The sequence below is a fragment of the Ceratotherium simum genome, chromosome X (assembly GCF_057802395.1).
Source record: "Ceratotherium simum simum isolate JZ-2026a chromosome X, ASM5780239v1, whole genome shotgun sequence".
Classification (NCBI taxonomy): Eukaryota; Metazoa; Chordata; class Mammalia; order Perissodactyla; family Rhinocerotidae; genus Ceratotherium; species Ceratotherium simum.
In genome coordinates, this window is record NC_141940.1 from 13,162,567 (window position 1) to 13,185,109 (window position 22,543).

A 22,543-nucleotide genomic window follows, 5' to 3' on the forward strand; every position below is an offset into this window, starting at 1 on the left:
TTTATGTCTGGCTTCTTTAACTTAGCACAATGTTTTCAAGTTTCACCCATGTTATAGCATGTATCAGTACTTCATTTCCTTCTATGGCTGACTAATATTCTATTGTAAGGATATATCACGTTTTGTTTATCTGTTCATCCATTGATGCATATTTGAGTTGTCACTTTTTAGCTATCATGAATGGTGCTGCTATAAACGTTTGATTATAAGTTTTTGTGTAGACATATGTTTTCAGTTCTCTTGAGTATATACTGACAAGTGGAATTTCTGGGTTATATGGTAACACTATGCTTAACATTTTGAAGAACTGTAGACTGTTTTCCAAAGTGGCCACACCATTTTACTTTCCCACAAGCAATGTAAGATGGATCCAGTTTCTCCACATCCTGGCCAATACTTGCTGTTATCTGACCTTTTGATTATAGCCACTCTAGTGGGTGTGAAATAATCTCTCATTGTGGTTTTGATTTGCATTTCCTTTGACTAATGATGTTGAGCATCTTTTCATGTGCTTACTGGCCATTTGTATATCTTCTTTGGAGAAGTAATAGTTTCATTTTGATTCTCCAAGAGGTGTAGGAAGCATCACGTGGCAGGTAGGACAATCTAGAATAGAAATAGGAACCACAATTAAGTATATATTAAATATCCACCAAGTCCTTCCACCACATTACTGAATTAATTAGCTCAAGCTACGTGAAAAAGCAAACCTATTCTTCTATTGGCAACAAAAAGTATTCTATTTGTGTGGCCCTCGGTGAGAGTTAACAGAAACTAGCTAATGGGGGAAGTTTGTTTAGCAGGAAGAACAACTTATTCATCTCTAAGCCTCAAAATTCCATAACATCTTGTTCAAACCCAGAGTCTGCCAGGACAGGTCAGATCATTGGCGTGCGCCCTTGTGCACCTCGGAGTAACAGCAAAAGTCTAACGTGAGTGTGCTCTTTATTTCTTCATTTCTCAACTTAATTGAGGGAATTCCACTGTGCTTTCAGTTCACCTCATAGAAATTTTTTCTTTCATATTTGGAGGAAAATTCACATATTTCTCTTCTCTGAAAAAAGACTCATCAAAAGAACGATATGAATCTACAGTCTCTCTATATTGGATTACCACATCAGCATCCAACATTTGATTCATTCAGGAGGCTTTGCAGTATTGCAATTAGAGGTCTAAGGTTGAGATGACTACGCATCTCTGGAAGAACTCTGGATAACCTGATAAATTCAGACATTTGGAAATACTTGTTCAGCAGTCTGTGACAAATAGGGATGGCAAAGGAAAACAGAACTCCAAGAGTCATTAATCTAAATTAATTAAACCAGTGACATTGTCATAGAATTTTAGTCCCACTGCAGAACCCAAATGAATACAATGCTTCAGGTAGGTAAGCTTTTTTTGTTGTGGGATGTTTATTTACAATGAACTGCAGAAGAGGGTTAATCTAATGGGATGCAGGACTGCATTGGATGGTGAAATGCTTTGTGACCAACATCCATTTGAGGTATCAATTAACTTTTAATTCTTGGAGGGAAACAAAAGCAGCCCTGCACAAAGACTAAATTGGGGGTGGTATAAGGGGCACGGAGCTCATGGAAACTTAGGCCTGCTACCTTTTTGTAGCAGGGAAAGGCCTCCTTATCTAACACAAAGGGGTTGAAGAGTAGGGAGGGAGAAGGGTGAATTGGTGTGTGGCCTGTTAACTCAATGATGTTTCTAAAGCCTGAATGGAAGAGTCAAAGCCACCCAAGTCAAAACAGTGCTAAGTCAACAGCTTGGCCGAGACAGCATGGCCTGAATGGAAATGCAAATGGTTCAGTCCAATAACTGCTTTGGGGTGTCACTTGGTCCACCAGCTCTTGCCCTCCTGGAACCTTTGCAACTGCACACAGAACAGCATATCACCTTACTAGACTCTGTATCCAAACTCCAGGGAAAACCCAATATGTGCCAATCCAAATTAAGAGAACACAACAATTATGGGGTGGTAATTCCCAAGAAAAAGGGAATATTTATTATACTCAAGGTTTCCCTAAAGGGTCCTTTTAAGCCACTAGCCATGTGATTTTGAAAAAGCACCAGCTGTGTTCCTATAGACATATCTCACGTTCAACAGGGAAGAAATTCTTTCCATGAAGTGCTGTTGTGGACAAGTCCGGCTTCCAACCACCAGACAACACAGGAGTACATAATTAGTTTGTTTTCCAAAGGGAGAGCCACCTCACGCTTTTCTTCAAATTCAATCAAAACATACAAGCTCTAAATAGTAACACGTTCATTTGAAACCTCTTTGCATGAGCAGCTGCCTGGGCCAGGCCTGGCCGAAGAGCCTAATTCTATTCATCCCTGCACTCCAGCCAGTAAATGCTTGGCTTTGTTCACACCCACCAGCAGAGGCAGCCAGACTATGTCAATTGGGCAAGGGGCCTTAATGATCTGAGGCAGGTGTCCTCAGAGGCTGCCCAGGTGAGGGGGTCGGCCTGTGTACCATGACTCACTCACTTGTCCTCAGTTTACAAAGCCCTCCCCCTTCCAATTAATTACTGCCGTTAGTGTGCTCATCCACACAAGTGAAAGGAGTCTGCTCAGGCCTGCTTGGGGCTTTTGCTACTATTTAAGAGCTCTGAGGACAATCAAGAGCCACTATTTTCAAAAGGAGGAGGGAGGTGAAGCACTCTCCAGCAACTCTACAAAATAAAATCATAATAATATGAAAGAAATAAGCAGCTGCTAAGGCTAATCAAGTTCCTGCCGGAAGCACAAAGATGGCCTCTGGGAAAATGCTCCTCAGGACTAACAGACGCATATTCTCAAGTTCCCAAAAGTAAGGAGAAAGTTGTGTTCTTGTCCTTAATGAATTTAAAAATGTCAAATTTGGCAGGAGACAAGCCAAATGGACAGAGAATAATCACCACCCCTTATGTTTATTTCATGTTTTTGCATTCTCAAAGCCCCAGCCTACGTATGTCCTCACTTTATCCCTGACAATCTGGTGAGGTAGGCAAGGTGAGTACTAATAGCTCCACGTGACAGATGAGGAAAGTAAGTTCAGAGAGGTTAACGGACATGCCCATAGTGACACAACTAATCAGTGTGAGAGCCAGGGCCAGAACCCAGGTGTAAAAGCAAATAGTGCTGAAGCCCCAGCCACAATCAGTGGCAGAGGTGTTCTGCCAAGTCCCAGGGGAGTGCAGCTGGGTGCAACCTAGGTTAAGCAAGGCAAGTTTTGCAGGGGAGGAAATTGGCTTTTGATAGCCTGGAAGGAAGATTGAGCTCTTTTGTACAAAGAGATCACCGCTGGTGTTGGAACCCAATTTGTGATGCTCTGTTTACTCCGGCCATACGGGACTTCAGTGTTTCTAAAGAGACATTGCAGGACCCCCGAGTTTCTCATGAATGCAGAGATTCTGCCTAATAACATTTTCTGAACGCTCTCAACTCTTGCACAGAAAGATTCTTCTTCAAGAGTAACCAGTTTTCGGGCCGGCCCTGTGGCTTGGTGGTTAAGTGCGCGCGCTGCAATGCTGGTGGCCCGGGTTCGGATCCCGGGTGCACATCGAGGCACCACTTCTCCGTCCATCCTGAGGCCGAGTCCCACATACAGCAACTAGAAGGATGTTCAGCTATGACATACAACTATCTACTGGGGCTTTGGGGGGAAAAAATAAAATAAATAAAAATCTTTAAAAAAAAAAAAAAAAAAAAGAGTAACCAGTTTTCACCACTCTGCTGGCTTCACGGTCCATTTGGGTATGCATGATTTTGTTATAACCTGCCTTATTCCAGAAAGAATTCCAGGAGGCTGAATTAGTGTCCAGGCAATCTTGCCTAATGTGGGATCATTTTTCACCATAATGCCATCTGACCAAAAGGCACTGAAAGGAAACAGCTGCCTCTCTGTAGCCTAGTGGTCAAGAACCAGTTTCTGGGTTCAAATCCCAGCTCAGCCATTTGCCATCTATATGGCCTGGGGCCAATGACTTAAATCTCTCTGAAGCTCAGTTGCCTGATCTGTATGTTGAGGATAATAATGAAGATTAGGTTAGATTGTGCACAAAAACCACTTGGTCTAGTGCCTGGTGTGTGAGGTGTGCTCATTAAATTTTAGCTGTTAAAATTATTAGCTTTCTTACTTTGACATTTAAATGGGTTGTAAACTGTTAAATTGTGAACACAGTGTCTGACACATGGTAAGTGCTATGTTATTGTTACCTGCTATAATAATAATATATTATTATTATTATTTCACTCTGCTCCCTTCCTTACATCTTACACTGCAGTCAAACTCATCTCTCACCTCCTTGCCTTTGCACATGCTATTCCCTTTAATTGGGCTGAACTCCTATTCTTGGTTTTTGTCTAATAACTTGATTTCTCTTTCAAGACTCAGATCAGAAGGTACCTCCTCCAGGAAGTTTCTGAAAAGTCCCAAGGATGAGAATGGTGCCCCTACTCTGTGTCCCCATGACACCCTGTGTGCTTCCTCCACCACAACACTCACAACACTGTCTTGTCATCCCTGGTCTCCTCCACTGGACTGTGTGCTCTTCTGAGACAAGACTGTATCTCTTTCATCCCTCTCCCCCTAACACCTAGCAGAGAGTAGACATTTGTTGAAGAAATGATTCATGATAGCAATCACAATTATGATTAGGATTACCAGTAACAAAGCAGCCTGCTATTTTGTCTAGGGAAAACTACCCAAGGACCCCAGAGGTAAAGACTATCCCTAGTCAGGCCCTGGAAGGGAACAGGGAGCACAAGTTTGCTTCCTGACTCCTTAGGATGAGCTCCTCCTGTGTCCTCCCCAGGCAGCAGCTGGGATGCAGCACTGGTGAAACCAGACCTGTTACACTGGATTAAGGGACAGGTGAAACAAATCAAACAGGTCTGCATAACAGCAGAGCTATGTACTATTAAGTTGGCTGAACTTGGGTAGCCCAGTTGACTAGAGTCAGGAAGTCCCACTCTGAGGCTCAAGAATTAGCTCTAGCACCATTGGCCGCCAGCTGGAGTAGTGCCCCGTGTGTGTGGGGTCTTCCACCTGCCCCACGCAAATAATCCCAGCAAGAATTTCCTGAGGCCTACTAATCTGAATCTCAGTAGCAATCATTTGCCAAGCATCAAGAACTCTGTTCAGCTCTCATCCTTATAACTGGGTGAAGGAGGAGCTGTTATTCTTCCCATCTTACCTATGAAGTCACTAAGACTCAGGTTAAGTGACTTGCCCAAGGGCACAGAGCCAGTCAAAGCCAGGTAGGGATTTCCAATCTGGAGCTATTAAAGCCAACAGTCAGCCTTACTGACCTTAAAGCCTATATTTGTAGTCATGTCACGGTAGTACAGGCTAAGTCCCTAAGTGTCAGGCACTGGAAAGGCTACACTGATGAGTGAGGCCATGGCTTTTTTCTCCAGGATCTCCTGGTCTAGAAGGATACACAGATATGTTCACAGATAACAGTGACCAGTGCAAGAATAGAATTCTTAAAATGAGACAGGACCCCAGAGAAGGGAGTGATTAAGTGTAACTGGCAGGAATTTGGAAGAATAACACCTTTTTACACAATTAAATCTCAAAAGCTGGCCTTCTTCCTTAGACATTGCAAACCCTATTTATTTTGCTCTCACTCAACCCCCTCATTCAACCCACTTCATTTCTCTCCCTTCCTTTGGTGTCTGTCCTTTCTGAAGTGGGTATAACATCCTTAAACCACCCAACCCCTCATGGTTCTTACTGGCATTTTCCCGGCCACATTCCACTCATTGTTGGAGAGTAGATTTGAAAAAGGGGTGGGGGTTTGGATTAGATGACTTTTAAGATTCCTTCCAACTCTAAGAGTTGGAGATTCTCTGAGGAAAGTGCTCAGAGGCAGAGAGATCCTCAAGGGCAAATTGCAGAAATTAGCAAAGAAGCGCAACCATGAACTCACTTAAAAAACTTCAAAACTGCTTCGCTATTTTATATACAGCAGGATCCCAAGCTAGAGTTCCCAACAGCTTTCTCTGGGTTTTTAAGCTATGTTCAATTTTTAACCACTTTCACAATTTAAAATGTTGGCTAGAATCTCACAAATGGAGGTCCTCTTTATTTTCAAATGCAAATTTGATTCAAATCAAGGCCAAAGGTTTAAACAGTGAATTAGAAATCAACACTTGAGTTCAAAACTGATTTTAAGCACAGCAAAATGCCCTTTTTTCACTCTAATCCTGCAATCCGAGGGCACTGAAAATGGAGATCCAGAGGTGATAGTCTTTTCATTCTCGTCCAGGCCTCTATCTACACCATGTTAACAACAGAATTGTTGGCAACTAGATAGTGATTATCTAATTTTAAAATGTTATCTAAATCCAGTAATAGGATTAAAGATAATTCAGTCTTTCCAGCCTTAGGATTCCAGCCGCATGTTAACCCCTAGCAAACTCCATTGGCCAGTGGCCATTTCCATGGGCTGTTCTTTCATTTAAAACAGCACTGTCTCCACAAGCAACAAAAGAAAAAATGAGAAAAATTGGACCTTGTCAAAATTAAAATCTTTTGAAAGTGAAAAGACAAACCATACAATGGGAGACAATATTTACAAATCATATATCTGATAAGGATCTGGTATCCAGAATATGTAAAGAACTCTTATGACTCAATAATAAAAAGACAACCCAATTGAAAAGTGAGCAAAAAATCTGATAAGACATTTTTCCAAAGAAGATAAATAAATGGCCAATAAGCACATTAAGATGTTCAACATAATTAGCAATTAGGAAATGCCAATCAAAATCACAATGGCTTTCTACTTCACGCATATTTGCAAGGCTATAATCAAAAAGACAGATAACACGTGTTGGTGAGGATGTGGAGAAATGGGAACCATCGTACATTTCTGATGGAATTGTAAAATGGTGGAGCCACTTTGGAAAACAGTTTGATGGTTCCTCAAAAAGTTAAACATAGGGGCTGGCCTGGTGGCATAGTGATTAAGTTGGAGCACTCCACTTCGGTGGCCAGGGGTTCTCGGGTTGGGATCCCAGGCGAGGACATACACACCGCTCATCAAGCCATGCTATGGTGGCATCCCATGTACAAAATAGAGGAAGACTGGCACAGATGTTAGCTCAGGGCGAATCTTCCTCAAGCCAAAAAAGAGGAATATTGGCAACAGATGTTAGCTCATCTTCCTCACAAAAAAAAAGTTAAATGTAGACTTACTGTATGACTCAGCAATTCTACTCCTAAGTATATACTCAAGAGAAATGACAACATATGTCTATACAAAAACTTGTACATGAATGTGCATAGCAGCATTGTTCATGATATCCAAATGTGGAAACAACCCAAATGTCCATCATCTGATGAATAGATAAACAAAATGTGGTATATCCATATAAAGGAATAGTATTCTCCCAAAAAAGCAATGAAGTATTGATCCATGCTACCACATGGATGAACCTGGAAAACATTATTATGAGTGAAAGAAATTAGACAGAAAGGCTCCATAATGCATGAGTCCATTTATATGAAATATTTAGAATATTTATTCAGGTAAATTTAAAGAAACAAAGTGGATTATTGGTTGCCTAGGGGCTGGGGGAAAGGGAAAATGGGGAGTAACTGCTAATGAGCACAGGGTTTATTTTGGGATTGATGAAAATGTTCTGGAAATAGATTGCAGTGAAGGTTGCACAACCTTGTGAGTATACTGAAAACCACTGAATTGCAAACTTTAAATGAGTGAATTTTATGGTGTGTGAATTATATTTCAATTTTTTTAATGTGGAAAAATAGCATCATACCCAAGAGCCAGAGGTCTGTGGTGCAAAACTGGACCAGGGTTACTGATAGTCTTTCCATGTGACAGACAGACTCACATTCAGATGTGTTCAGTAGGAATTTATTGGGTACATACTGTGACTGATTGATGCAAATCACAAAGAGTAGCAACACAGTCACTTCTAAGTTCTAATTACTAGGGGCTAAGTTAAGTCCCTCAGCCATCTGGCTGGATCCTTCCAAACCATCCAGACACATCCCCAGACCTCTCCAAATTCCCTGGCCTTCAGACACTCTGGACTGTTTTTCTTCTGTGAACACTCCATCCACCTCTCCTCCTTGCCTTTGCTTATGCTGTGCCCTCCTCTCAAACTAACTAGATCCAACTGATCTCTTAAGTGTCACTAGGTGCAAATTCTCTCCTATGAAGTAGTACTTTGGTACATAAAAAGTGACTCAATAAGTGTTTGAGTGACTGAACAAACGAATGGCCTCAGTTATTCATCCCTCTAAGTAGATTTAAAGGAAAAAAATTGCCCATAGTTAGTATAAGCACTTGCTTAATTTCTCCAGGAGCTGTTGAAGCAGGGCAGGGGATGAGTAAGCAGGCGTGGGGTGAGGTTATGTTCCTGGAAAGGGGCTCCAATTCATATCTGAGTTTCTCAAAGAAACAATGGCCATTGTCAGCCTTATATCCACTGGGACACATGATAGAAGATGCTCACATATGGGCCGGCTCCCAGAGGCTTAATCGAGGTTACACAAGTTCCTACCTCGTTCTCTCTCAATCAGGCAAGCATTTCAAAATGCAAGTGAACGAGAGCAACATTTTCATAAAGATTACTTTGAACTAGGCCTAATTTATTAAAACAGGCAATCATTCACAAACTTCAGACCTTAATTATTAGTAGGAACAAATTACTTGCAGTCCAACTCCCAACTGATTGTGACACACCAGGTGTGGCCACACTGCCAAGAAGACCACTGATGTATCAAGAGGTCACATTTCTGGAGAAGAGCCAGAATGGCAAACTTATTATGGAAACAACCACAAACCAAAAATGATATCTTGGTGCACGGAAATGCTTTCTAAAGTGCATGTACAACGTAAGCTTAACAGATCACACAGAACCCAGCCCCATAAAACTGTATTTAATCTAGTGTTGTATATAGTATATCATAGAGCTTTCTCGCATCCTGCCTTACAATGTCTCCTCATGTTTGCTGCAACAAATCCAGATGGGAAGGAAAAGTACTATCGAGGTCACAGAATTCAAAAGAGCTTCTCTGGGGAAATTTGCCCAGGAATACTTGAGAAGATTTTGTAGAAAGATGATCAACTAATAATACTTTTAAACATTTGATCAAAGGATAATTGTTTTGCTGCCTTTTTTCCTCTAAGTGTTGTTTCCCACTAGCAGGAATACACATTAACCAAACATGCTATTTGTCTTTTTTGCTGTCTTCACAGCAGTTTCTGCTTTCTTGAGCTGTCAGCTGATCAGCGTTAGCAGCTTCAGTCTGTGCAACAGTGTTATACAAGTCAGCACCCCTCCCTTAAAAATGCACAAGCCAACCTCTATTTGCACAGAATTGCATCCTTTGATTCATTGAGACTTGTTTCACAAGACTGAAAAGCCTCAAAGCTCTGGCTTGATGATGGCCAAAGTTAAAGGTGCACCAGCCCAAGTTTGATCCCAGATCCACAACGTGAACAGTATTTCTATGTTGGCCTTGTGATGAGGGATTGCAACCATCAGTAGAGCCCTGCTTTTTTCCCTTTCATCATCAGTTAAGAATTGAATATTGAATGATTATGAAATAATAGAACTAATCCTTGGTAAAACAAACACAGCAGGACACATTTCTCCAAATGTTGATATCATTATATCTTAAATCCAATGAAAGTCCTAGCAGCCTCATCTCTAATGATCAATCTTTGACCAATATCACATGCAAGGCACTAAAGTATGAATTAAAAACCTATGCATCAGAGAAAGACAAGTTACATACAAAGGAAACCCCATAAGGCTATCAGCTGACTTCTCAACAGAAACCTTACAGGCTAGAAGAGAGTGGCATGATATATTTAAAGTGCTAAAAGGAAAAAACTTACAGCCAAGAATACTCTACCCAGCAAGGTTATCATTCAAAATGGAAGGAGAGATAAGACGTTTCCAAGACAAGCAAAAATTAAAGGAGTTTGTCACCAAGAAACCAGTACTACAAGAAATGTTAAAGGGACTGATTTAAGGGGAGAAGAGAAGACCACAAATAGGAAAAATTATCTATTTCCATGATAAGAGGGTAATGGATACAAATGCGCAAAAAAGAGGTTAGATATGAGATCAAAAACATAAAATGAAGGAGGGGGGAGTTAAAGAGTAGAGCTTTCAGACAGAGGTCAAACTAAAGAGACCATCCATTCTGTATAGAAGAAGAAAGGAACAGAGAAGGACTACTAAAACACTGAGAAAAAAAAGTTAAAAAATGGGAGTAAGTACACACTTATCAGTAGCTACTTTAAACGTCAATGGACTAAATGCCCCAATTAAAAGGCATAGGGTGGCTGATTGGATAAAGCAACAAGACCCATATATATATGCTGCATACAAGAGAGACACTTCAAACCTAAAGACACTCACAAACAGAAAGTGAAGGGATGGAAAAAGATACTCCACGCAAATGGCAATGAAAAGAAAGCTGGGGTAGCAGTACTCATATCAGACAAAATAGACTTTAAAACAAAAACTGTAAAAAGAGACAAAGAAGAGCACTACATAATGATCAAGGGAACAATACAACAAGAGGATGTAACACTTGTAAATATCTACGCACTCAACTTAGGAGCACCTAAATATATAAAGCAGTTATTAAGAGACATAAAAAGAGAAATAGACAGTAACATAATAATAGTAGGGGACTTGAACACTCCACTTACACCAACGGATAGATCATCCAGGCAGAAGATCAATAAGAAAACATTGGCCTTAAATGACAGACTAGAACAGATGGACCCAGTAAGTATATACAGAACGTTCCATCCAAAAACCAGAGAATACACGTTCTTTTCAAATGCACATGGAACATTCTCCAAGATTGATCACATATTAGGCCACAAAACAAGTCTCCATAAATTTAAGAAGACTGAAATAATACCAAGCATCTTTTCTGACCACAATGGTATGACTATAAATAAACTATAGGAAGAAAATCAGAAAAGCCACAAATACGTGGAGATTAAACAAAATTCTACTGAACAACAATTGGGTCAGTGAAGAAATCAAAGGAGAAATCAAAAAATACCTGGAGACAAATGAAAATACGACTGCCAGAATTTATGGGGTACAGCAAAAGCAGTTCTAAGAGGGAAGTTTATAGCGATACAGGCCTATCTCAACAAACAAGAAAAGTCTCAAATAAACAATCTAACAATGCACCTAAAGAAACTGGAAAAAGAAGAACAAACAAAACCCCAAATCAGTAGAAGAAGGAAAATAATAAAAATCAGAGCAGAAATAAATGAAATAGAGATTAAAAATAAGTAGAAAAATTAATAAAACCAAGAGCTGGTTCTTTGAAAAGATAAACAAAATTGACAAACCTTTAGCTAGACTAACCAAGAAAAAAGAGAGAAGGCTCAAATAAGTAAAATCAGAAATGAAAGAGGAGAAATTACAATGGACACCTCAGAAATACAAAAGATTATAAGAGAATACTATGAAAAGCTATATGCCAACAAATTCGACAATCTGGAAGAAATGGATAAATTATTAAATCATACAACCTCCCAAAACTGGATCAAGAAGAAATAGAGAATTTGAATAGACCAATCACCAGTAAGAAGATCGAAACAGTCATCAAAAACCTCCCCCAAAATAAAAGTTCAGGACCAGACGGCTTCCCTGGTGAATTCTACCAAACATTCAAAGAAGATTTAATACCTATCCTTCTCAAACTCTTCCAAAAAATTGAGGAGGGGGGGAAGCTCCCTAACTCATTCTACGAAGCCAATATTACCCTGATACCAAAACCAGACAAGGACAACACAAAAAAAGAAAATTACAGGCCAATATCACTGAGTAATATTGATGCAAAAATCCTCAACAAAATACTAGCAAATCGCATACAACAATACATTAAAAAGATTATACACCATGACCAAGTGGGATTTATTCCAGGTATGCAGGGATGCTTCAACATTCGCAAATCAATCAACGTGATACACCACATTCATAAAATGAAGAATAAAAATCACATGATCATCTCAATAAATGCAGAGAATGCATTTGACAAGATACAGCATCCATTTATGATAGAAACTCTGAATAAAATGGGTATAGAAGGAAAGTACCTCAACATAATAAAGGCCATATATGACAAACCCACAGCTAATATCATCCTCAATGGTGAAAAACTGAAAGCTATCCCTCTAAGAACAGGAACCAGACAAGGATGCCCACTCTCACCACTCCTATTTAACATAGTACTGGAAGTTCTAGCCAGAGCAATCAGGCAAGAAAAAGAAATAAAAGGGATCCAAATTGGAAAGGAAGAAGTGAAACTGTCACTATTTGCAGATGACATGATTTTATATGTAGAAAACCCTAAAGAATCCAAGAAAAAACTTTTAGAAGTAATAAACGAATACAGTAAAGTTGCAGGATACACAATCAACATACAAAAATCAGTTGCATTTCTATACACTAACAACGAAGTAGCAGAAAGAGAAATTAAGAATACAATCCCATTTACAATTGCAACAAAAAGAATAAAATACCTAGGAATAAACTTAACCAAAGAGGTGAAAGATCTGTACACTGAAAACTATAAAACACTGCTGAAAGAAATTGAAGAAGACACAAAGAAATGGAAAGGTATTCCATGATCTTGGATTGGAAGAATTAACATAGTTAAGATGTCCATACTTCCTAAAGCAATCTATAGATTCAATGCAATCCCTATCAAAGTTCCAACAGCATTTTTCACAGAAATAGAACAAAGAATCCTAAAATTTATATGGAACAACAAAAGACCCCAAATAGCTAGAGGAATCCTGAGAAAAAAGAACAAAGCTGGAGTTATCACACTCCCTGATTTCAAAATATACTACAAGGCTATAGTAACCAAAACAGCATGGTACTGGCACAAAAACAGACACACAGATCCATGGAATAGAATCGAAAGCCCGGAAATAAACCCACACCTATGGACAGTTAATCTTCGACAAAGGAGCCGAGAACATACAATGGAGAAAGGAAAGTCTCTTCAACAAATGGTGTTGGGAAAACCGGACAGCCACATGCAAAAAAAACGAAAGTAGACCCTTACCTTACACCATACAAAAAAATTATCTCAAAATGGATTAAAGACTTAAATGTAAGACCAGAAACTATGAAACTTCTAGAAGAAAACATAGACAGTACGCTCTTCGACATTGGTCTTAGCAACATATTTTCAAGCACCATGTCTGACCAGGCAAGAGAAACAATAGAAAAAATAAACAAATGGGACTACATCAAACTAAAAAGCTTCTGCACAGCAAAGGAAACCATCAACAAAACGAAAGACAACCTAACAATTGGCATAAGATATTTGCAAACCATACATCTTATCAGGGGTTAAGCTCCAAAATATATAAAGAACTCATGCATCTCAACAACAAAAAACTAACAACCCAATTAAAAAATGGGCAAAAGATTTGAATAGACATTTCTCCAAAGAAGATATACAGATGGCCAACAGACACATGAAAAGATGTTCAACATCATTAACTATCAGGGAAACGCAAATCAAAACTACAATGAGATATCACCTCATGCCCTTCAGAATGGGTATAATTAACAAGACAGGAAACAACATGTGTTGGAGAGGATGTGGAGAGAAGGGAACTCTCATACAATGCTGGTGGGAGTGCAAACTGGTGCAGCCACTATGGAAAACAGTATGGAGATTCCTCAAAAAATTTAGGATAGAACTACCATATTATCCAGCTATTCCACTGCTGGGTATTTATCCAAAGAACTTGAAAACACCAATGAGTAAAGATACACGCACCCCTGTGTTCATTGCAGCGTTATTCACAACAGCCAAGACTTGGAAGCAACGTAAGTGCCCATTAAGTGACGAATGGATAAAGAAGATGTGGTATATATACACAATGGAATACTACTCAGCCATAAGAAACGATGAAATCCAGCCATTTGTGACAACATGGATGGACTTTGAGGGTATTATGCAAAGTTAAATAAGTCAGAGGGTGAAGGTCGAATACCGTATGATTTCCTTCATTAAGTAGTAGATAGTGACAACAACAAACAAACACATAGAGACAGAGGTTGGATTGGTGGTTACCAGAGGGGAAGGGGGGAGGGAGGAGGGCGAAAGGGATAATTAGGCACATGTGTGTGGTGATGGGTTGTAATCAGTATTTGGGTGGTGAACATGATGTAATCTATGCAGAAATAGAAGTATAATGATGTACACCTGACATTTATACAATGTTATAAACCAATGTTACTGCAATAAACAATAAGTTAAAAAAAAAAACCTATGCATCCTAGTTTGATTATATTTATGGAATGAAAAATAATGTTTTCTATACATCTTATATACTCTTATGGGCCGGACCCGTGGCTTAGCAGTTAAGGGCGCACGCTCCGCTGCTGACGGCCCAGGTTCGGATCCCGGGCGCACACCGACGCACCGCTTCTCCGGCCATGCTGAGGCCGTATCCCACATTTAGCAACCAGAAGGATGTGCAGCTATGACATACAACTATCTACTGGGGCTTTGGGGGAAAAAATAAAAATAAAAAAAATAAATATACTCTTATGTAATACATAAAGTTAAATACATAAGTCTTAAAATGCTTTCATATTATTCAAAACAAAATGTCTCTCTTGCAAGTACTGTGGCATCTGATTACTCCGTCTTCTTTCTATCTTACTATGCTTGGTAATTAGCTACTGAAGCATACCCACATAATAATGCTCTCTTACAAGTCAGAAGAAAGATTGTCCTGAATTTTTTACATTTTCCTGCTATTCTCTATGTTGTTTTCTCTCACTCGAATTTGACCCAATATATTTTCAAAGCCTTTTTCAATTATTTGTCCTCAATTATTTCCCTTTACAAAGTATAGCATTTCTGTGATTCTAAATAAAAGTTCCTAATATTAGTTTCCTCAGTTTACTTCACAAAACAGATGTTTGTGAACGTTCACCCATTCTTCTGCTTTATACTGTAGGCATGCTTTAGGTACCTAGTCTAAAGGTTTTCAAATTGTTTGCATATTTTGAGGTATTAACTGTGCAGAAGATGGTTTTTCTGCCTCCTTTTCCTTCAAATGATGGAGAAAGGGCCAAAGGAGGATTAGAGTGACTATATTTGCTTAAGAAATCAGGCAAGCACATCATGCCAGGATGACATAAATCAGTGAGGTCTGGATTTGTGAAGCATCTCAAGTTACTTTTTAAAGAGGATGACTCTGAAAAAACAAAGAATACATTTTATTAGGAATCTTTCCCTTGGTTTCCTAGATCTTAACATGATTTGGATTTATCTCTGGCCATTTATTTAACAATCCAATAAGTAGTAGTAGAGGGCTTCCGATGTGTAAGTCCCCCACTGTGAGGGATGCAGAGATAATTAAAATGTGGGCCCTGCCCCTAAAAAATTTGGTGTAAAGAATAAGTATAGAGAAGACTAAATGAGTTTATCTATATAAATTTTAGAACAGTTCCTGGCACTTACTAAGGGTTGGATACATGTTGTTATATTAAAAAAAAAAAAAAAGTATAGATAAAAAGAACTCTAATACAAGGCAAAATTTGCTAAATAGAGACACATGTTGCTAATGGAGAATTGGAAAAGAAGAGATTAATTCTGTGTGGCTCTTTCTGGAGGTTTTAGCATTTAAGTGGAGCTTTAAGTGTGGGTAGGACTTCCTTTGAAACCCATGTTGGAAGAGTGGAGAAGTAGGATTCAGTGGTGACGACACAATTCGACTGAGCGGGTAAAGCCAAGCCTGAAATGCTAGAGCTCTGCTCCCCCACCTCTGACCCGGCCACTTAAACTATAGGAGCTCCACCTTGGCTCCTTGTAGTTATTGAAGTTCCATCTAAGTTTTCCTTTGAACCGTAAGTTCTGCTGTTAAAATGAAGTTTGAAAACCACTAGATAAGATTATCTTAAAAGGCCCTTCCAGCACTAACCTTCTATGAATCACAGCTGAGATGAGGCATGACTATAAAAAGAAAGACTTTGCTTTACCAAACATATCAGCTGAAGGGGTGAGCATAGGAAACTAATGTTTATGGAGCGTTTACTATCTACCTTGGATATTGCACCTATTACTATTTAATCCAAATTGCAAACCTCTTCAGGCAGATACTATTATTATCCTCATTTTATAGGCAATAAAACTAAGATTAGAGCAGTTAAATAACTTTCCTAAAGGTATGCAGCTAATAAAGTGGCAGAGAAAGGACTCAAACTCAGGGAATGTAATGTTGACGGGCAAACTCCTATTTACCATTCCATGCCTCCCTAAGCGCATCAGAGCTCATGCACTCAGAGGAAGGCTGAAAACACATACACACCTATGCCAACCATGTTGTCACAGCCATTTTTGGAACAGACACTTATTTTAGAACCATTCTAGAACTGGAAGCACTTTCTTCTGAATGTCCTCAATTTTAGCAAATCCTTGCCATCAGAGGTTGGTAATTTTTTAAAACAATCAAAAGTGGCTGGGAGTCAAGTCTTGTGAAAAAGTACATGATCAAACTGGGCAATGCCAAGATAGTCAACAGTACGGTGTGAATAAGAAGGAACGAGGTGGATGTTCCCATGAGGTGCATGAGTCAGCTGGAAGTAGCATCCCAAAGACAATAATAGTCCCATTGTTGGAAAGTACATCTGGGCACCCAAGGGGACTACTTTGAAAGACAAAACTCCTTTGGCTGTGTAAAATTGAGTGTGTGTTTTTGTTTTTGTAAAGGTCTCAGCAGCATGCCATGGAGGAACAAACTCCGAGACCTGGTTTCACTTCTCTGCTCTGCCTTTCAGCAATTGAACAGACATGGTCAAGTCCCTTAACATCTCTGAATATCAATTCTCTATAAAATGGAGACAATAAAACCCAACGTGAAGGGTTGTTTTAGGAACAAGAAAAGAAAAAAAATGTGTTCGGGCATAGTACCATGCCTGAACCTAAGTGGGCACTCCAAAAAGCACAGCTATTGTTGTTTTGAACCATTTATTAGATTTGGTTCTGCAGATTTGGGAGTTTTAGATGGTTTTTAGTTCAAAACAGATATGTTTTGGAGTTATTCCCAAGTGCCATAGCTGGGTAGTTTATTATCACATGGCATGGCAGGTTGAGGTGTGGATAGTAAGAAATGAGGGCGTTTCCAAAACAAATCAGGCTCCTCGAAAACATTTATTGAAAATGCAATCCACCACCACAGTATTTAACTCATTCAGGCTGCTAATAAACACTCTTCTAGTATCTTGGAAAGCATGGTTTAGAGAGAAATTTTCTGACCACAATAATTGCATGTCTTTCATAGCAATTGTCTTTCAAAAAAACCACGAAGTTTCTATGCTGGTAAGAAAGCAGGTGAACCGGGAAAGAAATGTGAAGCTTTGTGCATACAGCTTGTTTTCCATGACATGGGAGGTCTGCTTTTAAAAGCAAGCAAAGTGTTCATTTATTAAGAAAAACCAGTTCTTTGGGCTCCTGCTAAGTGTTTTGGGGCTCAGCAATTATCCAAAACTCAGATTACGGATTCAAACCTCCCACCCACCCACTCCCCCACCTCCCTGAAAAACAGAAAATCTTACTGTGCCTGCATGATGCCCTCATCTCTGCAAGCTTGCTGCGAGTTGGGCCGAGTATTACGTGAAACAAGTCACAAAAGAGAAAAGCTGAAGGCAGGTGCAGGAACAAGACGCTGCGCTCCTTGGAGAGGGCCTTAGGTAAGTAGCTACAAGAGTTGTACGTGCCAATCAAAGACGGGCAAGGGTCAAGCTCCCTTTTGTGCACAAACAAAGACTAATTGCATGTTCATAGCTGTAGAGTCTGCGGGCGCTAATTCGAGAGAGGAACTATAAAAACCTTGGACTCCCGCCTCCCAACAGCAGCCAAGGCAAAGCAGAGGGCTCAAGAAGCTCGGTGGCTGTCAACCAGCTGGGCCTCTCCTTGCCTTCTCCACAGCAACCGGGGGCTCCCACGTGGCTGCCATTTCAGAAATGAAAATAAGCCATTTTGTGGAAACTGAAAGGATAGCTGTGTGTACATAACGCCAAGCCAATGAGCAGCAATGGAAAAGGCTCCAAGCCACTTAGCTTCCTTTGAAGCACAATGCCCAATACTGTTGGCCTTGCTTTTTCATTGAATTGACCAAATTAGCTGGCTCTTTTGACATCTTGTAGACATGACTGGTCAGTGCAAGTTGTCCTTTTCTTACATTCGAAAACAAAGGTCTGTTAAGGTGGTTTGGTCCTGTAAGGAACCATTTTGAATCAAGTTACTATTAAGGCCAAGCGACTGGAGCAGCTGGCTTTTGAATTGGTTATTAATAATAGCTTACATTCATAGAACACTTTCTCGTTTCCCAAACACTTTCATTCATTCGTTCTCTAAACGTGTATTGGTACTCCTGCTACAGGCAAGGCACTGTGCTTAGCTCTATGGAGAAAATAAACAGGTTAGCCAAATAGGAACCCTGCTCATTAAGCAGGGTGGACCTGATTGTGCCCATTCCCCAACTGAAAAAACTCAAAAGCAAAGCAGTGAAGTGACTTGACCCAATCACACAGCCTTTTAGCGACAAAGCCAGGAGAGAATCCAGGCCCTCCGGCCCCTGCTCAGCGCTTAGCCCACTGCACCACACTGCCTTTCCATAGGTGTGTTTAAGGAGCCCTCCAATGGAGGGTGGTGAGCGTGGTGGAGTACAGGGGTCTTCAAGCCTGTACCCTTTCTCAATTAAAAACAAAACAAACCTCTCTTTTGCTGAACTCTCATACATAAAGTGGATGAAAGTGGAGATGCTCTGAGTGAAGTGGAGATGAAGATACTGGTATAGTGGACCCCAGTTCTTCCACTGACCAGCTATGTGACCTTGGATGAATCACTTAATCTCTAGGCCTTAGTTTCCCCATCTGCAAAAGAAGGAAGTTGGACTCAGTAAAATCTGTGTGTCTTAAACTTGGCTAATCATCACAGACCCAGGGGGAACTTGTTAAAATGCAGATTTCAGGTCCTTCCTCATAATTCATGGATTATAATTCCCAGGAGAGAGGGCCCAGAAGTCTGCATTGTAACAAGGTCCCCAGAAGATTCTATTTCACAGCCAAGATTAGAAGCCCTGCATGGGATAACCTTCAGTGTCTGGGCTGGCCCATGAGAATCCACATACAAGAAAATATCATGTAAGTTCTGAGGCAGAATTCAAATGAGAAGGAGCCTGAAGAAGCTGCTCGTTTGTTTATTCATTCGTGTGTTCCACAAACATTCTGAACCATTCTCTCTTTGCCGCTTTCTGTACTGGGCACCAGAAACACAAATGTGACTATTATATAGTCCTAGTCCTTAAGAATCTCCAAGTCTATTTGTAGATACAGGTGTGTAAAGAGATCAGCATAATGAAAGTTGTAGGTGCTTTAACAGGGAGAAGACGAGTGCTATGGGAACACAAGGAAGAGAACCTGTAAGTACACATCAGCATGGCTAGGTCATACAGGCTAAATCACGAAGTAGTGTGGAAGAAGAGGCCGTTCACAACGATAAGCCATAGCAAAGAGGTTGAACTTTATCTTGTTGGCAATGGAGGGCCATTGAAGGGTTTCAGGCAAGAAAACAGCATGATCCAATTGATGTCTGGAAAAGATTCCTCTGTCTGCTGGGTGGAGAATGGGTTGGAAGGAGCCAAAGAAAATAGAGAGACCAGTAAAGAGAAAGATGACAATAGACCACATAAAAGACAACTGGGATCTGAACTACAGTATTGCTGATTTACCACTGTATACCCGAGTGTGGGTGACATGGAGTGCTTGTTAAATGAAATAGACACACAAGGCACTGTTCCAAGCATCTTTCATATCGTCTTGCTTAATTCCTTTAACAACCTCCAAGGTAGGTACCATATTATCATAACACTTCTTATTTTACAGAGGAAGAAACCGAGGCACAGAAAAGCTAAAAGACTTTTCCAAGTCACACAGTAAGGTGGGATACATACAGGTGGGAGTTGAACCCAGGAAATCTGACTCCAAAAGCCATGCTCTTAACCTCTCTGCTGAGTTTCTAATATGTTCTCGGCAATTCACGTGGGAGGGAGGGAGGAAGAATGAATGAAGAGGTGGATGGGTGGAAGGAAAGCAAAATAGGCAGGGTTTGTCAGCTGCTGAATGTGGAGGGTGACAGAGAGGGAAGAGTCAATGATGACACCCCGTATTCTTGCTTAGATAGCTGGGTGTACAATGGATATGTCAATGCATTTTCTTGATGAGGTAGAAGCCAAGACTCAACGCTATAATCCAGGACCTGGGAATTTGAAGACAGGGCAGTGAAGGAGTGGAATAAGGCACTGCAGAGAGTGTGAAAGGGTGCCACCGAAGGCCAGGTAAGTTAAGTGCTAGAAGCCCTTTGGCCTCAGGATTTTGCTCCAGCAGTGCCCAGTTGTCAGGAACAGAGGCAGGGCATAGCAAGAGATGATGTCAACAATATTACAAAACTTATTCTGGTCTCAGCCTTCTGAAAATGAGCTCAATTAAGAACTGTGGTAGAAACACATATAGGGCAGGGGCCAGAGAGAAAGCATAATGTTATATGCCACTTCCTTAAAGCTCCACCAAACGTTTCCTCTCTCCCGCCAAGGCACAACTTAGATGTCCTGGTGAGTTCCCTGATGGTGCTCACTAAGTGACTATGGTGCAAGCAATAGGAGAGTAGGGGAAAGGATATATGTTGATGAGCCTGAAGCAAATGCCAGTTCGCAACATTTGGCTTGGGAAGTCAGCTACCCCACCATTCCCAAACATCAGACCTTAAGGTAACTATGGACACTGATCTGTAGGGCAGGGCCACAGTTTGGCACAGAGCGAGTTTAGCTTTTACTTAAGTCCAGTTCTTCAAGTTTAGTAAGCATCAGAATCCCCTGGGGGGCTGGTTAAAACAGAGTGCTTGATCTCACCCCTAGGGGTTCTGATTCAATAGGTTTGGAGTGGGGCACATTTCTAACAAGTTCCTAGGTGATGCTGATGGTCCCAGGACCACTCTTTGAGAACCACTAACCAGAGTGGCAGTTATTAAACTTTTTGGTCTCAAGGCTCCTTCACATTCTTAACAATTATTGACAATTTCAAATAGGTTTTGTTTATGTGGGTTACGTCTATATGTTCTATATTAGAAATTAAAACATAAATTTAAAATATATTCATTTGTTCACTTAAAATAGCAACAATAAACCTATTACATGTTAACATATTTCATGAAAATTAACTATATTTTAAAACAAATAAGTGACTGAGAAAAGTGGCTTTGTTTTACATTTTGTAAATCTCTTTAATACCTGGCTTAATAGAAAACAGCTGGAATGTCATATACGCTTTTTTTTTCTGAAACTTATTTATTTTACAGGCTTATTGAGAAATAATTGACATATAACATCGTGTAAGTTTAAGGTACACAATGTGATGATTTGATACATATTTATATATACATATATGGTGAGATGATTACCAAAATTAGGTTAGTTATCACCTCCATCACCTCACATAATTACATTTTTGTGTGTGGGTATGGTGATAACATTTAAGATTTACTCTGATAGCAACTTTAAAGTATATAATACAGTATTGTTAACTATACTCACCATGTTATACATTAGATACCTAGAACTTATTCATCTTATAGCTAGGAGTTAGTACCCTATGACTAACATTTCCTATTTCCCTCACCCCACAGCCCCTGGCAACCACCATTCTACTCTCTGTTTCTATGAGTTTGGCTTTTTTAGATTCCACATATAAGTGATATCATACAGTATTTATCTTTCTCTGTCTGGCTTATTTCACTTAGCATAATGCCCTCCATTTTCATCCAAGTTGTTGAAAATGGCAGGATTTCTTTATTTTTTATGACTAAATAATATTTCATTATATATACATGAATATATATATATATATATATATATATATATATATCACTTTCTTTATCCATTCATCTATTGATGGATACTTAGGTTGTTTCTATGTCTTGGCTATTGGGAATAATGCTGCAATGAACATGGGAGTGCAGATATCTCTTCAAGATACTGATTTCATTTCCTTCAGATATATACTCAGAAATGGGCTTGCTGGATAATATGGTAGTTCTATTTTTAATTTTTTGAAGAACCGTCAAACTGTTTTCCATAGTGGCTGCACCAATTTACATTCCCACCAACAACGCACAAGGGTTCCCTTTTCTCCGCAGCCTCACCAGCACTCATTATCTCTTGTCTTTTTGATAATAGCCATTCTAACAGGTTTGAGGTGATATCTCATTGTGGTTTTGATTTGCATTTCCCTAATGATTAGTGATGTTGAGCACCTTTCATGTACCTGTTGGCCATTTGCCTGTCTTCTTTGGAAGATGACTGTTCAAGTCTTCTGCCCACTTTTTAATCAGGTTATTTGGGGTTTTTTCACTATTGAGTTGTATGAGTTCCTTATATATTTTGGATATTAACCTCTTATCAGATATATGATTTGCGAATATTTTGTCCAATTC